General features: G+C 41.2%; 1 protein-coding gene and 1 non-coding gene across 6 annotated transcripts in view; both read right to left on the bottom strand.

The window, feature by feature from the left end:
* Positions 1 to 12989, bottom strand: part of BICC1 (BicC family RNA binding protein 1) — a 349763-nt gene that overhangs the window by 216946 nt on the left and 119828 nt on the right. The window lies entirely within an intron of this gene.
* TRNAC-ACA lies at positions 11459 to 11530 on the bottom strand. The gene has a single exon. It is a non-coding gene; the product is annotated as a tRNA-Cys (tRNA).

Genomic DNA, 12989 nt, shown 5'->3' with positions numbered 1-12989 from the left:
AACCACGTAGCCAACTCATCCTTCCTTAGAAAGTAGAGAAACTAATGGCTTCCTAAAACACAGGTGATAAGCTCTACTGTATTATTAGAACTTAAAGTTATAAACGATTCATCTAAGACTAATCGATAGTTGACTAGCTCCCGGCACGAAGACACCACTAGAACATTTCCTTCCATCTGCCGTCACGGCTTGAAACTATTCTTGCAGGGAAAGCGGAAAAAAAACCCAACAACAAAATCAACCTAGATGGCGCCAAATCATCCCCGAACCTAAGGAAAGCAAATATCTTGCCTCTGAATTTGCAACAAGCCCTAGAAAAATTCCGACATGAAGAAAGGGCACGACAGCAAAACCACAATCTGAGTGTTGCCCTGATTTGAAAGGCAAACAAAACCCCAAGTCTTATCCAACACAGAGTAGATAATGAATAGCAGCCATCACATGATAAAGCATCCCTAAATCATTTCCTGAGGATCCAAATGTTTAGCTGGGGTTAAATCAGTCTTTGCTCCCCTCCCTCCCTCCCTTTGGTTGCCCTATAAAAAGAAATTATTTACCAATTGTCTTGACATCACAGGTAATGGAAACACATCAAATGAGATGCTTCGTTATTCCTGCTGAGGCTTAACTCTAAGGAATGTAGTACTGTTTTGGAAGAACTGTAAAAGAATTCCAATAAAGACAAATACAGAAAAGACAATTATATCCTTCATGGGTAAGATTTCTTAGACGTGCTAGTCTAAGTGGGAGGGTAAAGAATTGCTTTTGAAAGCTGAAGCAAATACTTTAAAAAGCTTTTGTCTATTCCAAACAAATGATTAAAATTTAGCTGTCTCCTGAAATTACTTTGTTTAGAAAAACTGAGTTTTCAACTTGATGTGTTCATCCATTTAGTAAGTCTTTCCCCATTTCCATACACTGGATGTTTCTTTCAAAATGGATTATAATCAATCATTATTTTATTTGCTTATATTCTTGTATTCTTTCTATATCCTTCAGTAAAATTTCCATTTGCTCCAAAACGACAGAACTTACATCTAAATTGCTCACCACTGTATGCCCAACACAGCACCTGGCACACATTAAAAAGTCTCTCAAATTTTTTAATGAGTAAATCATTTCATTCACTCGACCAACAAATACGTATTGAATAACTTAATTCCATGGCTGCAACAACCATTTTAAGATTTAGGCAAATGATGCATATGTAAAATTTTGGGGGCTCTGGAATTAAAAACTCACAAGAAGGAAAGAAAGGCAGTCTGAAAGTTCTTTAGAATATAATGACTTAAAACACCTTAAAATTTCACATGTTGGGACTTCCCTGGTGGTCCAGTGGTTAAGACTCCATGCTACCAACACAGGGGGCGCAGGTTCAATCCCTCATCAGGGAACTAAGATTACACATGCCATGCAGTACAGCCAAAAGATTAAAAAAAATTTTTTTAATCTAAAAATCTTTTTCCCCACACAGTGGGGAAAGGAAAGAGTGGGACAAATTGAGAGAGTAGCACTGAAACATATTACATTACCACATACAAAATTAGGTAGCCAGTGGAAATTCGCTATTTATGATGCAGGGAGCTCAAATCAGGAGATCTGAGACAACCTAGAGGGACGGAGTGGGGTGGAAGGGAGGTTCAAGACGGAGGGCACATATGTATCAGTTCAGTTCAGTCACTTAGTCGTGTCCAATTCTTTGCAACCCCATGGACTGCAGCATGCCAGGCCTCCCTGTCCAGCACCAACTCCCGGAGCTTGCTCAAACTCATGTCCATTGAGTTGGTGATGCCATCCAACCATCTCATCCTCTGTCATTCCCTTCTCCTCCTGCCTTCAACCTTTCCTAGCATTAGGGTCTTTACAAATGAGTTAGTTCTTCACATCAGGTGGCCAGAGTATTGGAGTTTCAGCTTCAGCATCAGTCCTTCCAATGAATATTCAGGACTGATTTCCTTTATGATGGATTGGTTGGATCTCCTTCCTGTCCAAGGGACTCTCAAGAGTCTTCCCCAACACCACAGTTCAAAAGAATCAGTGCTCAGCTTTCTTTATAGTCCAACTCTTACACCCATACATGACTACTGGAAAAACCACAGCTTTGACTAGACGGACATTTGTCAGCAAAGTAACGTCTCTGCTTTTTAATATACTGTCTAGGTTGGTCATAACTTTTCTTCCAAGGAGCAAGCATCTTTTAATTTCATGGCTGAAGTCACCATCTGCAGTGATTTTGGAGCCCCCCAAAATAAAATCTGTCACTGTTTCCATTGTTTCCCCATCTATTTGCCAGGAAGTGATGGGACCAAATGCCACGATCTTAGTTTTCTGAATGTTGAGTTTTAAGCCAACTTTTTCACTCTCCTCTTTCATTTTCATCAAGAGGCTCTTTAGATTTTCTTCACTTTCTGCCAGAAGGGTGGTGTCATCTGCATATCTGAGGTTATTGACATTTCGCCCAGCAATCTTGATTCCAGCTTGTGTTTCATCCAGCCCAGCGTTTCTCATGATGTACTCTGCATATAAGTTAAAATAATCAGGATGACAGTATACAGCCTTGATGTACTCCTTTCCTGATTTGGAACCAGTCTGTTGTTCCATGTCCAATTCTAACTGTTGCTTCCTGACCTGCATATAGGTTTCTCAAGAGGCAGGTCAGGTGGTCTGGTATTCCCATCTCTTGAAGAATTTTCCACAGTTTGTTGTGATCCACACAGTCAAAAGCTTTGGCATAGTCAATAAAGCAGAAGTAGATGTTTTTCTGGAACTCTCTTGCTTTTTTAATGAATACCTATGTATACCTATGCACATATGTATACCTATGGCTGATTCACCTATGGCTGATTCATATAGCAGAAGCCAACACAAAATTTTAAGCAATTATTCTCCAATTAAAAATAAGTAAATTTTATTAAAAAATTTAAAAATCTTTTAAAATGTCACATGTAAAGAAGCCACAATTCAGCATTGTTCAGTATGAATAAAAACTAGTTATTAATGAAAGCCCCTACCAGTTTACAAGTAAACATTTTGATATAAGTGCTCTACCATAACTTGCTTCTTTCTACAAAAGCAAAACCTTTCAGTACCCAAATAGTGAACAAAATCTGCAAGGAATGTTGTCACTAAACAAAGGTAAGGCATATGATGTGAACCTGCCACAAAAATAATCCTGTGGATTCAATTCTTTTTCTCACCCAATCAGTTCTGACACACTTAAATTGCTTAGCTTATTATATATTGCCTCCACCAGAAAGGGGAGTACAAAATAATATTTCCTTATGATTAATGAGAAGTTACCATTTCTGTCCAAAATTAACAGTTAACAAGAGCTGGTCATGAGGCTCAGGGCAAATCATAAATCTTTTTTGTGTATGCCCCATTTATCATCACATGGTTTCCAAGAAGATGACCCCGGATGAATTTCGGTGATGAGCTTGCTTATCAAACTTCTTTAACAGTTGAAGACCTTCCTGCTGCCCTATCTTACTGGGGAGTTTAGGAAAATAAAAGCCTTGGCAAATGTAAGAGTGTTGCTAAATCTCCCATGAAGAAGAATAAATATACTCTATGAGCTGCTACTTGGACACTCTCCTGATTTATTGGGAATACTTATAGTATGGATATGGATCTTATTTCTGTATACTAAAAAGCAGAGAATCACAGCTTTAGACCAGATGGTTCTGCCCTCCCTTAATGAATAAGGAACCAGAGACTTAGAAAAGAGATTCAACACTGGGATTAGCTCCCTCTTCTTTCTTTTCATTCAATGCTCTTTTCCCAATAACCAGCTATTAATAAACTGGTACACTCCTTTCTCATTATGATTGTGCCACAAAACCACTGGGGAGGCTGGTGTGACACGCGTGGCCCTCTGGAGGAAGGAACTTTCAGGTCTCTGAACCCTGTGTGACCACCTGTGCATATGTGGCCGTGAGACACTGGCCTGCATCTCAGAAGTGAGTGCAGGAGAGTCAGGGGAGAGGAGCCTGAGACAAGATGACAGCAAAGAAAGCAAGAGCCAAAGAAAATGAAGCTTTTACTGAAGCTTGAGTTATTCCAAATTCAGACCCACATTTCAAAAAGAATACACACAGAGACTTCACTGGTGGTCCAGTGGTTAAAAATCCATGCTTCCACTGCAGGGGGTGTAGGTTCCATTCCTGGTCAGGGAACTAAGATTCCACAAACCGTGTAGGGCACGGCCCCAAAAAAAAAGAATACACATATGCCCCACATTTCCTACTGGATATCTTCTAGTCATTTTTTTTTAATCTCCTTTTTAAAAATTCCATCATTACTTACCATAAAATGTAATGATTATTTTCCATAATGTTAAGAAGTTGGATAAGAAAATTCTCAGTTTATAGGCAATTTTACAGGAACCACCTCACCATTACTGGAACAATGCAAGTGATTCCAAATAAGTCACTATTTCCAGCCCTGATTTCTCAGCTACACGCTATCAAACATCTCCAACTTGGCTTCAACGCATTTCTCCTAAACAACTCTCCTGCTAGATGATACTATGTTCTTTTCATATGAGAAATGTTGAAGTCATCCTTAATTCTTTCCTGTTCTCCTCCATACCACTAGATGCTAGCAAGACTCTTCATTCCCATTTCATATCCATCCCTGTATCTTCCTGTCTCATATCTGTCCAACATTCCTGGTCTTCTTCACCTTACAGGTCCCATTTAAGTGGATCCCCACAGTACTGGTCCATCATGCCTGTACCAACTTAACTGCCAGTTACAACATCCAAACCTATGCGGTGGTGGTGCTCCATCGCTCAGTCGTGTCCAACTCTGCGGTCACATGGACTAGAGCCCGCCAGGCTCCTCTGTCCATGGGATTCTCCAGGCAAGGACACTGGAGCAGGTTGCCATGCCCTCCTCCAGGGGATCTTCCCTCACCCAAGGATCGAACTTATGTCTCCTGCATTGCAGGCAGATTCTTTACCCACTGAGAAGCCCCTATCCAAACCTATACTGATGCCCAAATAAATACCTCCACTCATAATCAGCAACCAACAGACTCTCCCGTCTTGTCACGTTCTTGCAGAGGCCTGAGAGTGCCCCACAGCCAGTGTTCAATAAAAGCTTTCAAAACCATCATGATGCGTGGCTCATACCCCCTACTAACAGGCCAACTGGCTGCAGAACAAGTGGTTTGTGAGTGGTCTTCAAAGGACTCTGATGGGTCAGAGCCAAGAGCCACGAAGCCACAAGCTGAAAGCAGAGCAGGCGTGAGGAGGGAAGACAACGCACACGTGAACCAAAATGGCAAATTCTTGTGGCTGAGACACGAAACATTCCGTGCGCCCAGAGAGAACTGGCAGCTCCTGAATCAAAGAGTTGTCTAGATTTTCTTTTTATCTTCTTCTGCCAAGCAGAACAGAAAGATTTTTGCATCCAAAATGAGACTCTGGTGGGCCCTGATGATTCTTTATTGGTAGCAAACCTCCCCCAGCCACAGCCCATCGTTCCCTGACAATTCTCCACCCTGAAACAATGCGGCATGAGGATTTCTAGTAATAACAGTGAAAACTATCCCACTGCATGAAAACTTGGCACCACCGACACCACCTCAAGGAAACAAAAAGGGGGGAAAAGCCACTGAGGAAGAAAATATTCTTACTGTCAAATACCAAAAAAAAAAAAAAAAAATTAATATATTTCAATAAAAAATAAACAAATGGAATCTTTTCTCCACATAAGAATCCAGAAAGTGGTATTCCCAAATAAAAGTTACTACTACTAATACTAAACTGAAAAAAGTTACCACAAATATTATAGACGTGTATGTGGCTTTTGTTCTCAAGCAATTAAAGATATGGGGACTCTATCCTGGGAACCCCCTGGCGGTCCAGTGGTTAGGACTGCACGCTTTCACTGCTGTGGGCCTTGGTTTGATCTCTGATCGGGGAACCTGCGAGGCACATGGAGCAGCCAGAATATAAAGAAGTAAAGACATGTGGTCCCATCCTGAAACAATAAAGCTCTGCAGGCTTCCCTCAATCTCAAAGACGCAAGCACCCATACAGGAGGATCTCAGAAGAATCCCATTCCGTCTCACATTTTCTCAAAGCTTTTCAATTTCAACCGATTTGGAACTGCTCAGTTTCAACTGACTTTTAACACTAATTCTATGATGAACAGACCCCATTTTTTTAAGTAAGAGCAGTGAGTCTCAACAACCAAATGACTTGCCTAAGATTTCATGGTTTGTGACTTGAACTCAGATCTCATGGCTCCTAGTTTAGTTCTTTACAATATTGACATCTCTCATTTGTTTGATCCACTGGTTGATTCAGAATGAGGGCATGGCATAAATCAGGAAGGGAAGAAGGGATAAGGATAAGCAGGAAGGAACCAGACTGTAATGAACATCCAATGCCAAAGGGTAGACATTTAGCTTTTTCTGGGAGGCAGTGGAGAGATGTTAAAGAAACTGAGCACATTTATCAAAGGGTAATGGTTGTGTTCTAGGCAAAAATCATGTACTTTGAAATGATTTACACTCTCACCCTTATCATAAAGCCCACTGAGGACATATATTTTTTAAGAAAGCCTCCTTTGTTGACACTCACCTGAAACTATCACAGTATTGTTAATCAGCTATGTGAAAGGGAAACTGTTAGTCGCTCAGTCGTGTCCAACTCTGCAACCCCATGGACTGTAGCGCAACAAGTCCTGTATCCATGGAATTCTCCAGGCAAGAATAGTGAAGTGGGTTGCCATGCCCTCCTCCAGGACATCTTTCTGACCCAGGGTTAGAACCCGGGTCTCCTGCACTGCAGGCAGATTCTTTACTGTCTGAGCCACTATACTCCAACATAAAATAAAAAGTTTAAAAAAAAAAGAAAGAAAGCCTCCTTTGTAAGACTGCATTACATCCAGCCCTAACACAAATCTTGGTTGGTGGGGAAAAATGAATTTCTAAATGATTCACTGATAGTCTATAAAATTAAACAATCTTTTCACCCCAAAAAAAATTATGAAATGTTGCATAATATATATTCCTCTAACAAATTCACAAATTAGAAATAACTAACACATTAGTGGCTGCAGGCAGTTCTGCAGGAAAGAACCTGTTTTAATTGTACATAACAGCATTCCTCAAACTTACCTAAACATGGAACGTTTAAAAGTACAATATTTATTAACATAATATAGAACTAGCGTTCCACAGTTATACTCCCTTGGAAATCATACCATGGAGCATTTAGTCCTAAGAGAATGAAACTCATCAGAAAGTGAAACCCATTGTTAATTGACACAAACACACAAAATATATACAATTCCTTCCTTTTAATCAGCATTAGAGACCAAAACAAATTTATAATTTCTCTTTGCGCTTGCCCACATGCCACATCAGCGGCTCCCAACCTTGGCTGCAAATTTAAGTCACTTTGGCAGTTTGGGGGAGGTGGGGGAACACTAATGCTCAAGCTTTACTTCCAGAGCAATTAAACCAGAATCTCTAGTTTAGCCATCAACAGGTTTTAAAAGGTCCTCAGGCAAACCTATACCAATGAGGGTTAAGCACATGGTTATAGATGAAGAGTTTGCCAACTCCAAAATGGTTAATAGTAGAGTCTGGGGAAATGGGAAAGGGAATATGAATTCCACTTAATTCAGTTAGAAACTCTTCATCTGAAAAAAGAATTGGCTATATTTATTTTGCATGTAATACTGGATCTCGAATATTCCTAGCCTTCTCTGTACTTGTTCATCACTGCATAATGGCGGTTTAATGCTATTACTAGAATGTGCTAAATCGTTGATGGCCAACAATTTCTTTAAGAGAAGTTTTCATTTTAAACAAACAGAACCAAATTTTCTAATATTTGCCAAACTGGAATCACTGGTCTCAAGTTTTAGTTTGACTCCCATAAAACACAGCCAGAAGTAAACTGCAAAGCCAAAGCTTTCAACCGTCTTCCTGGAAAATACAGTTTTTAAAACTGCCTATCATAGGAGGTTAGTTAAATGTTATTTATTTTATAGCCATCATTCCAAACTTGGAAATGTTATCATCCAAAATACAATGAAGGTATTACAATAGTTGAAAACCCATGTTTCAAAGCACATTTAAAAGTTAATCTTCCTGGGAATGCATTTCCCCTCCAGGAAAGGAGAGGGAAGAAAAAAGTAATAATAAATCCCTCAACCCAGCACTTACAAAGAAGTCAGAAGCTGCAAAACAAATCAACACAAAATGTCTGGTTATCCTGGCTATCATCTTTAATTCTCATCATCTTTCAATGCACAATGAATACAACAGTATGATTTCCTAAATTTAATCTGAACTTCCAAACCTTCTACTCACCCTCTCAACCTTCCATTTCATTCATATGCTATGCTATGCTAAGTCACTTCAGTTTTGTCCGACTCTGTGCGACCCCATAGACGGCAGCCCACCAGGCTCCCCCATCCCTGGGATTCTCCAGGCAAGAACACTGGAGTGGGTTGCCATTACCTTCTCCAATGCATGAAAGTGAAAACTGAAAGTGAAGTCGCTCAGTCGTGTCCAACTCCTAGCGACCCCATGGACTGCAGCCTACCAGGCTCCTCTGTCCATGGGATTTTCCAGGCAAGAGTACTGGAGTGGGGTGCCATTACATATATATATATATATATATATATATATATATATATATATATATATATATCACTTTTAACTCATTTGCTCTCTAGGTCATAGGACAGAAAAACATTCTCCACTGTCCTTCTCTTCCTACTGTGTAGGGTCCGCGATACTTTGCTCAGGCTTTCTCTAGTCGCAGTATTCGGGTTTACTGAAGGGACTTCTCTGGTGGTGGAGCACGAGCTCTAGAGCACACAGGCTTCAGGAGTTGTGGCACACGGGCTCAGATGTCCCGCAGCACATGAACTTCCCGGACCAGGGATCAAACCCATGTTCCCTGTACTGGCATGCATATTCTTAACCACTGGGCCACCAGGGAAGTCCTCTCTCCACTGTCAGTTATTTTGCCATTGCAAAGGCACTCAGGAGGTCCTTTCCGCAAGGACTGCCTTTCCATCTTGCCTCCATTAAACCATGTAGGTGGTGGAATGGTCTAGAAAACACCTTAATCTAATCTCAACCCTGCTCTCTGCTCAGAAACTCTTCACAAGGCCTGCCCTAATCTTAATCAACATACACCCTTTACCTTTCCTACTCAAACACTTTCTCCTGAGGGCAGCCTTCCCTGACTTTTCTGAGTAGAACAAATCACTCCTTCTGTTTTCTCTATTACTGTCGCCATGCTGGCCTGCACTCCAGTGCCACTTCTCCTTAAGTGTGACCCTTCCGAGGACAAGGGTCAGATGGAAACCTTCTCTTCTCCCACAGTCCTGCACCTGGACAGTATCGAGCTCACAGGGAGGGTGGAAACTGTCTCACAAATGGCCTCCTTGGCATCTTTGTAAGTTCAGTTCAGTTCAGTCACTCAGTCGTGTCCGACTCTTGGAGACCCCAAAAACTGCAGCATGCCAGGCCTCCCTGTCCATCACCAACTCCCAGAGCATACCCAAACTCATGTCCATCGAGCCAGTGATGCCATCCAACCACCTCATTCTGTGTTGTCCCCTTCTCCTCCTACCCTCAATCTTTCCCAGCATCAGGGTCTTTTCAAATGAGTCAGCTCTTCACATTAGGTGGCCAAAGTATTGGAGTTTCAGCTTCAACATCAGTCCTTCCAATGAACACCCAGGACTGATCTCCTTTAGGATGGACTGGTTGGATCTCCTTGCAGTCCAAGGGATTCTCAAGAGCATCTTTATAAAGCCTGTACTTAATCTTTCATTCTAACCTCTTCTTGGGAACATCATTCCCTTCTGCTTGAAGGCTCTCTGAAGGCAGAAATTATTTCTCCTCTAGTATTTCCACTGGAGAAGGAAATAGCAACCCACTCCAGTACTCCTGCCTGGAAAATCCCATGAACAGAGGAGCCTGGTAGACTACAGTCCTTGGGGCCACAAAGAGTCAGACACGACTGAGCAACTTCACTTTTTTCACTTTAGTATGTCCATAAAATCAGAAGGTAACAGAAGAAGTCTCCAGGTTGATAGATTATGAGGTTAACACACTGTATTTTTTAATGTGTGAGAGGGAAGCTAAAGTGAAGTGCTACTCACAAATGAGAAGAAACACACATTCATGTTCCAATTAAATACTGAAATATACTATTTCCTCAACTTTATTAATATTCCCTCTCAATCTACTGGCTGAAACCAGGAAAAATTTAGGCTCTCCCAACCTACCAACCTAGGGACCACACCACAGAGCTTCCCAAACAGCACCTCCTAGCGACTTACACATGGATTTGGGCCATTGTCTTGGAAAATCCCATAGAAAAATATAACAGGAAGATGTTCTATTTAAGAAAACAACTCCAAGCTCACTGAGTTTAAAGTTTTCTTATTCGCATGGGATTCAGGTTTCTTGGTAACTCCAAAGTAAACAGGCACATGGGAATTGAAGATTTTTTTCCCCCCTCTGTCAAAAAACTAATTCATTGTGAACTCAAGAAAGAAAACCGAGAAGGAAACACAGAAGCCTCTGTACATAATATTTGCCTGTAGTTGGTTTCACCTCTGGCTAAATTCCTTCATTCCCAATCATCATCACTTTAACCATTAAGCAGCAGAAAATTTTAGTAAGTAAATGATAATCTAGGGTGACAAATGTACTAAAAGTAATAAATGCTAAGGAAGAAAGGCACGCTTATATACTCCTCCTAGATCACTCTGATTTCACCAAGGGGGAAAAGAGGGAATGAAACCTTTTTTTTTTTTTTTTTTTTTTTTACCACTTACAGTGACAAAAGGCAGCTCCTTTCAAGAAGGAATTTGCCTCCAATGAAATAAAAACCTGCCAAAGAACTAGTTTGGACAAGCCACGACTGCTGAACATACAAAATAAGAGTGTAACATTCGGGATATTTAATAATTTAATTCAAGGATAATGTTACTTAAAGAGGCAAAGAGTAACAACGTGTTCTCCCTAACCACTACTAAGAAACACGGAAAACGTTGGACAGCTGTACTAATCACTCTGCTTGCTGGCTGACTTTAAACTTCCCTCAAAAAGTATAACACTGACTAAAACCATGTTAGTGCCAATGTCCAAGGTGAAGGAGGAAATCCCACAATGTACAGTAAAAGACCACAAGAAAACCATTTTGGAAAATAAGGACAGCACAACCTTTTTCCACCAAAGATATTAACAGCAATGATAACCTTATGATTCTTTAAATAATGCTGGCAACTGGCTACCAAAAAGAAACACCCTGAATAAGAATACTGAAAAGAGAAAGTGAAAGTGAAGTCGCTTAGTCGTGTCCGACTCTTTGAGACCCCATGGACTGTAGCCTACGACACTCCTCCGTCCATGGAATTTTCCAGGCAAGAGTACTGGAGTGGGTTGCCATTTCCTTCTCCAGAGGATCTTCCCAACCCAGGGATCGAACCTGGGTCTCCTGCATTGTAGGCAGATGCTTTACCATCTGAGCCACCAGGGAATAAGAATACTATTCATATACAAATACATATATGTATATATATATACACACACACACACACACACACACACACACACATATATATGAATTCTATTCAGAGTGTTCATCATATACTGGTATGGTATATTTTTATACATGAAAACATACCATACCAGTATGTGATGAATGAGCTTCCCTGGTGGCTCAAACGGTAAAGAATCCATCTGCAATGCAGAAAATTGGGGTTCAATCCCTGTGTCAGGAAGATCCCCTGGAGAAGGGAATGGCAACCCACGCCAGTATCCTTACCTGAGAAATCCCACGGACAGAAGAGCTTGGTGGGCTACAGTCCAAGGGGTCACAAGAGTCAGACATGACTTAGCCACTAAACCACAACCACATATGATGAGCACTCTGTCTGAATAGAATTCATGTGTATGTGCTACTATATACATAATTTAATGACCCATTGTGGAAGGATGTCTTATGTCTTATTTAGAGAGCATTGCTCCTTTAAAGATGCAACTTAATTTGAGATATTCATTGAAGGGTTAAACTATTCTACACACACACACACACACACACCAAATTTTGTTAACAAGTACAAGCATAACCTTTTGAGAGGTGGTGGTTTAATCACTAAGCTGTGTCAGACTCTCGCGACCTAATGGACTGTGGCCCACCAGGCTCCTCTGTCCATGCAATTTCCCAGGCAAGAATACTGGAGTGGGTTGCCATGTCCTACTCCAGAGAATCTTCCCAACCAAGGAATCGAACCCTTGTCTCCTGAAAAGCAGGGAGTTTACTGCATTGTAGGCAGATTCTTCACTGCCAATCCACCAGGGATTCCCTTTGAAGAGGATAATTATGAAATTATTCAAGCAATTGAATACCTTTTATACATTTCCATCTGAAACTTAATTACAAGGCCTTCCAGTTTCTCAACCACATCAAGAGAAAGGAAGAAGACTGCAAAGACACCCATTGATTCAAACTTGAGAAATGTCACAAACGGCCAGCTCCCCACCAGAGGCATGAATCACTTCTGGTATATCTGCTTCTCAAGTTGTTTTTGTTTTGTACTGCATTTCCTTCTGTGGACTGGTTTCTTCTGCTGCCTCAGCTTCTCCTTCCTATAACCCCAGAGCTTACCCGTGGCCCATACGGCCACTGCTGGCTTCTCCACGACCCCACCCAGCATCATGACATTTCCCTCCACAGTCCCACAGCCACTCTAGGTCTTAGTTTCCGCAATCTGTTAGGGACAAGTTTTGCTCAGAGTTTTCAAAGCAAGCCACACAGGTCATGGCGGGTATCTATAGAAGGTTCATCTTTGGATCTGGTGCCACATCTAGGCCTGTTGCCTGAGGCTGGAAGAGCCAGAAAACAGGTGATGGCAAAACACAGCCTGCTCCTCTCCTTTCCATGGGAGGGGACATGAAAAGACAGGCATATAATCACATAAATGACAAAGTCCATA

Source organism: Bubalus bubalis, chromosome 4, assembly GCF_019923935.1.
Source record: "Bubalus bubalis isolate 160015118507 breed Murrah chromosome 4, NDDB_SH_1, whole genome shotgun sequence".
Taxonomy (NCBI): domain Eukaryota; kingdom Metazoa; phylum Chordata; class Mammalia; order Artiodactyla; family Bovidae; genus Bubalus; species Bubalus bubalis.
This window is presented reverse-complemented; position numbering and strand designations above follow the sequence as displayed.